A 6000-nucleotide genomic window follows, 5' to 3' on the forward strand; every position below is an offset into this window, starting at 1 on the left:
ACTCTTTATAGGAAATGACTGACAGGAACTTTATACTGCTGTAAATATGCAGATCAGTGCAGCTACTAATATATGAATTTATTACATGAGCATGTTTTATTTATTTGTATGCTGGTTTTGCAATTCAAATTCAGCTTCTAGATGTCATTCACAGATCATAGCATATTAAAACCTTACTGTAATATCAAATCACAGTTGTCCTTTAGAGGTTAGTGATTTGTCAAACACACACATTTCAAATGACCAAATAAAAACACCAATTTCAGCTTACTTTCCCACCAGCTTACTTGCTGTTCTGGCATGCATGCATGCATTTCCCCCCACATGCATAGATTAAAGCAGATAAATAAATAAAATCTCTTTAAAATGTCTTTCTAGTCTAACCAGGCAAAGCAATTTGCTATGACAACATTCTTTGCACATGACTACACGAATTATAATAAAATTATAGAGAGGGCTGCATTAAGGACAGAGTGCAACAATATTACAGTAATGTGTTTTAATAAAAACATTTACATATTGCATAAAAATATTAAAATAGAAATCATGCTAATTGTACCAAGAACATTACTCAATAGATACCCAACAGTGATGAATGGTATTATTTTGTGAGCAATCAGGACACTGAAGTCATCATAAAGAAATTCTCATCAGCTAGCCACTAATGAATTAGTTCACTATTTCTAGCTGCAGTAATCACTACAATCATGATGATTTGCAGAAGCTCATTTCTGTCTCTGAGAAGCACAATGCCAAAGGTATTTTGTAGTCAACCCCTTTTTCATAAACGTCACGAGTTATAGAGTTGGACTGGGGAAATACAGAGCAATTATTACTTCAGTTGATTAGTGTGTTATTGAACTGGATGTGAATATAGCATTGAATTGAGGAGCAGTATGCTTCTCTGCCAGAAAACAGTGGATTGCTCCCTTCAGGTTTGGAGTGAGTTGCTACCCCAAGTGAAGGAGTTAAAGTATTCCCGGATCGAAGTAGGAGAAGGATTGGTGCTGTGTCAGCAATAATAAGAATCAGAATCAGAATCAGATTTATTTGCAAGGTATATGTACACATACGAGGAATTTGACTCAGGATTGTATATTGCTCACAATGTGCTTACTTATGTAGACACATTGACAAACAGTGCAGTGAGCAGAGTGCAACGGATGAAGGAGTAAATTATTATTATCATTATTATGTACATGTCAGAGGTGGACGAGATATAAAGGTACACATACTCATACATGTACACGTGTACACAGTGCGATGGAGCACGGTGCAAAGGATGCTGGAATAAATAAGTATTATATGCAGGTGTTATTTACTTGAGGTAGGTGGATTTTGAATACAGTAAATACAATATTAAAATATAACAATATGAACAGTATAGACAGCTCTGAAATAGAGAATGATGAACAAATAATAAGTGGCAGAGATTCTCACAAGTCTCTGAGCTAGAGTCCAAGTCAACTCTCAAGTCACTCATGTTTATAATGAATGTTGTATCGCCTGCTGCGTTCAGTCCAGGCTGCTTATAAAACTGCATGGGTATAAGGAGTTTTGTAACTGTAACCTGTTTTTCATTTACAGAGCTCAACCATGTAATGTGCAATGCATTTAATGACAGCTTATTAACTGCTGTAAGTCAACACACCCCGGAGACTCTCAAACCCAGTGTAACGTTAACTAAATAAAACTTGTTGCGTGATCAACAATAAACGTGTAACCTGCTTTTCACCAAGCACAACTATAATATACAATGCCTATACAACTAATGACAGCTTATGAACTACTGTAAGTCAACGCATCCCCCAGACTCTCAAACCCAGTGTAACGTCATGACTAAATAAAACTGTAACGTTACATGATCAACAATAAACCTGTAACCAGTATTAATAATTAACTGCTGGCAGCCAGTAAATGATTAAGTTAATCGACCACCACAAGTTTGGCAGGTAAACAAACGCTCATTCATCTTTTCATAATGAATGACAGTCGGACAGTCGGACCTAATCAGCTACGACCTAACCTCCGGTAGGTCGTAGCTGAAGCAAGAGGCAAGCTGATACTAGGTGTTACGTAGGCAGGTTATAGGTAACGGAAGGAGGGGAATAACAGCAAGCTCATCAGACGTTTCCTAAAAATAAACATTGTTCATTAGTCCCCCAGTCAAGTCCAGTCAGGTCTAAAGTCTTGAGGACCAGTGTCAAGTTGAGTCTGAAGTCACTGTCAGGCCCGGATTAAGAAGTCAGAGGCCCCTGGGCACAATGTCTTGTGGGCGCCGACCCCCCCCACACACATGCGCACAATCAAGATTTTAAATTAGAGGGTATTATTTGTTGGAAACACCTCTAGTTCATACAGGACCGATTTATCAGCCGGGCGATATTATCAGCAGATATGAGCTAACTGCATTTAAATTGGTATCTGCATAACAGCCGATTAATGACTAGTGAAAAAGAAACGGAGAGACAGATCTTTCAAACATGTCATGAGTGTTGCATCACCAGAAGGCTCTCTGAAGCTCCACAGAACCAATGACGGAGTTCCCTATGAGTTGGTAATTTGAATACATTACTTAAATAATTTTTTTTAAAAACAGCCCTCATCACTTCTCCTCTTAGTCCAAATAAGCCTGAAACATTCATGACCAGACCAACCCACACAATTTTCCTGGGAGACTCCTGTTTTTCATTGACCTCTCCGGGTCACAGCAGTATGTTTAATGTTACAGTAGATGAGTGGCGGAGGATACTACGCTGCTGTAGTTACAGTCCTGACACAGCTTCCTGCCAAACAAAGTTATCTAGCTCCTCTTTCAAATGTGCAACGTTGTGAAATCTCAAAGTTGTAGAAATTCATGTAGTGGTTGAGAAGTGGTTTCTCATGGCTTTGTATAAACTTAAAGAAGGCTGGTAAAAGAATAAACTAGATGTGAATATGCTATTCTTCTCACTCTCTCTGCAAGTTCTAGCAGCCAATATTTATTGATGTGCAGTTGTTTACTTGTTCATTTGTTGAGACAGTAATCTAAGGCTTTGTAAAACAAAATTCAGGAAAACGTTTTATAGCCCACATACAGAACAGCTTTCAACATCGGCCTGTTCTAAGTAGCAGTTAGTAGTTTATACAGGAAAGGGGTCTACTATCTAAATCATTTTCAAAATCAAATTATCAGCTTATAAATGGTCTCTTTTTCACTTTATCAGCATTGGCCCCCCAAAACCCATATCTTGGGCGCTACAGGATCAACACCATGTACACACCTCCATCATACACGATTTACACCACACGAATGAAACCATGATTGCAACAAAGCTTTCCTGGACCAGCAGCCACAATATCAATACGTTCCTCTGCTTACTGTAAATCATATTATGCAAGCACATACTGCCTCACCTCTAATCCAGTTCTATGGATCAGATTCTTCCATAATTCACACACAAACACACACACATTTTATCAGCTACTTCATCGTCGCCACGGAAAGGAAGCCCTCTTTCACTTAGAAACTTGTTGACAGACACAATCCGCTTGAGCTCCTCCCCGCCAGTACAGTTTCTCTGCCTCCAGCTGTTGCACCAGTTTAGGTTCACAGTCCCGCTCTCAGTGACTAGCGCCGCAGCAATGCTAACATGTAATAACAGTGCTCTGTGCTTTCCTCACACACGCAATCACAGTGTTTCCTGTCAGAAAAAACACCAACAAATAGATTTTAGTTAGTTAAATAAAGCATAACTGTTACAGGTAAAGCTACAAATATTACCTGTTGATTGTGAACAGGGGATGCACTCTCTGTAAACTTTTTCCACATTCAGGAGTTGACAACATAGCAGATCATTAGTGAGGGAGCGCACCTTACCGGTCCATGATTACCTTACAGGTCCACTATCGGCGCGAGCATCTTCGTTGATTGCTAAGCTGATTGCTGATTGTTAAGGGCGGGGTGCTGGGCCTGTGCTCAGAATGCCCATTGGATAATTTGGGCCTGGTCACTGTGTGTGCGACTTAAGTCGGATTCGAGTCAGAGTCTCAAACTCGAGTCCCCATCTCTGATAATTGGAGACCAGTAAACAAGTTGTTGATTAGAGACAGAGTTATTGCACAGGAATTGTTCCTGACACTGTGAGGCAGAAATCAGCTGTTCATCAGAGTGATGGCTTGTGGGAAGAAACTGTTCCTGAGTCTGTTGGTTTTGGCGTACAGTGCTTTATAGCGCCTACCAGAGGGGAGAATGTAGGCGTTGTTACAGACCAATTCATGAGCTGTGGGTAGTGACCGAAAGAACGAGATTGCAGATACAAGCGGCCAAAATGAGTTTCCTCCATAGGCTGGCTGGGCTCAGCTTTAGAGATATAGAGGGTAAGCCTCCGGAGGGAGCTCGGAGTAGTGATGCTACTCCTTTGTGTCAAAAGGAGACAGTTAAGGTGGTTCAGGCATCTGATTAGGAGGCCTCCTGGGTGGCTTCCTTTGGAGGTTTTCCAAGCACATCCAACTGGGATGGAGGGATTACATATCTCATCTGGCCTACGAATGCCACAGGATGTCCCACGATGAGCAGGTAACTGTTACTGGGGAGAGGGATGTCTAGAATGCCTTGCGCCTGGATATGCAGAAGATGGATGGATGGATGGATAGAAAGCAGGATTATAATCACATTTTCATATGTAGCTTTTAAAGATCAACAAGCATGTTCTGCCCTTACAGAGAAAGTCAACAAGAACTGGCAGTTTAAATCAGCTGTGAGAAGGCAGGCTTGTAACAACAATACTTGTGATGAATGATGCTTGTGAGTCTTTGGACAGACACGCCTAGGACTTCAATCATATCAATACAGAAGATTGCACTATTTGTCAACTGAAATGATTTGTCAAGTGAGAGTTTTACTGTCCCATTGGCAAAACTGAGCAATATATCGTTGATGCAGCCGTGGAGGGTGGAGATTTGACCAAGCAAAAGAAAGAATGGCATTAAAATGACATTTATAATGCTGATGGATCTTTGCTCTAATTAGCGAATACGCTCTGCTGAAAATATGGTTTTATTATTTATGCCACTGGGTCAGCTGTGTCAGACTGCTGCTGATGTTGTCACAGTTCTTTGCTTGCCAATAGATCCATCACTGATCACTTAACGGCATTTTACAAACAACAGAAGAAGAGTCTGCTGCACAGAAATCAGACAGGGCCTTGTAGGGAACATCCCAGCTGTCATAAGGTTCAACTTATTAAAGGCGGTCAAACCTCCGTGATCCAACTGCAATCCACCGCCCATTTATTCCTGTGTAACTTCTTTTCCCTGTCCTTTAACAACATTCACTGTGGAGTCTCTGTGGTAATAAAGATAGGTTTGGTACTTTTTTATCTTTATTAGGATGTTTCAGAGCACAGTGGCACTGTATGCCTCTGCTGCACTAATGCTGCCATCATTCATGCAGAGGCAGAGAAGCCCACAGCACTGAGCCTGAGGGACGTCTGTCAAAAAGAGTCCCCACACACAAAATACTTAATAAGAGCAATATTTTACAGCTGTTTATAATGGCAGTATATGTGGTTCTGCTGTTATGTCGGAATCAAAACATTTAGAAGTTTGAAAGATGCTTTTTGTTACTGCAAGTTAAATGTGTTGTTCCAGAGTCAAGTTTAATATCTAATCTGCTTCAAAATGACCAATCTTATTGCATTTCAGCAAAGGAAAGAATCTGGACAGGATGTGTACATATTTCACATATTTTATTCATTATTGTTATTTTTTTGTTCCAGTTTTGGCAAGTCAGCTTGTCTGTCAATAACATAGGCAGCTTTCAAATCGCAAGACTTTGAAAGGAGGGTTTGAGTCTTTTGTGTGTGAGTGTGTGTGTGTGCGCGCGCAGGCGTGAGGTTACCAAACAGAGGAAATTTCTTTTCACGGAGCTGAATGACTTTCCTTTTTTACCTCTAAAGTGGATCCTCCACGGACAGCACCACAATGTCTTTATCATAGGTGCCACTGTGATGTTTTATT

This window comes from Micropterus salmoides, unplaced genomic scaffold (genome assembly GCF_014851395.1).
Source record: "Micropterus salmoides isolate LMB-PRFRI ecotype aquatic unplaced genomic scaffold, ASM1485139v1 Ms_hic_scaffold_7, whole genome shotgun sequence".
Lineage (NCBI taxonomy): Eukaryota > Metazoa > Chordata > Actinopteri > Centrarchiformes > Centrarchidae > Micropterus > Micropterus salmoides.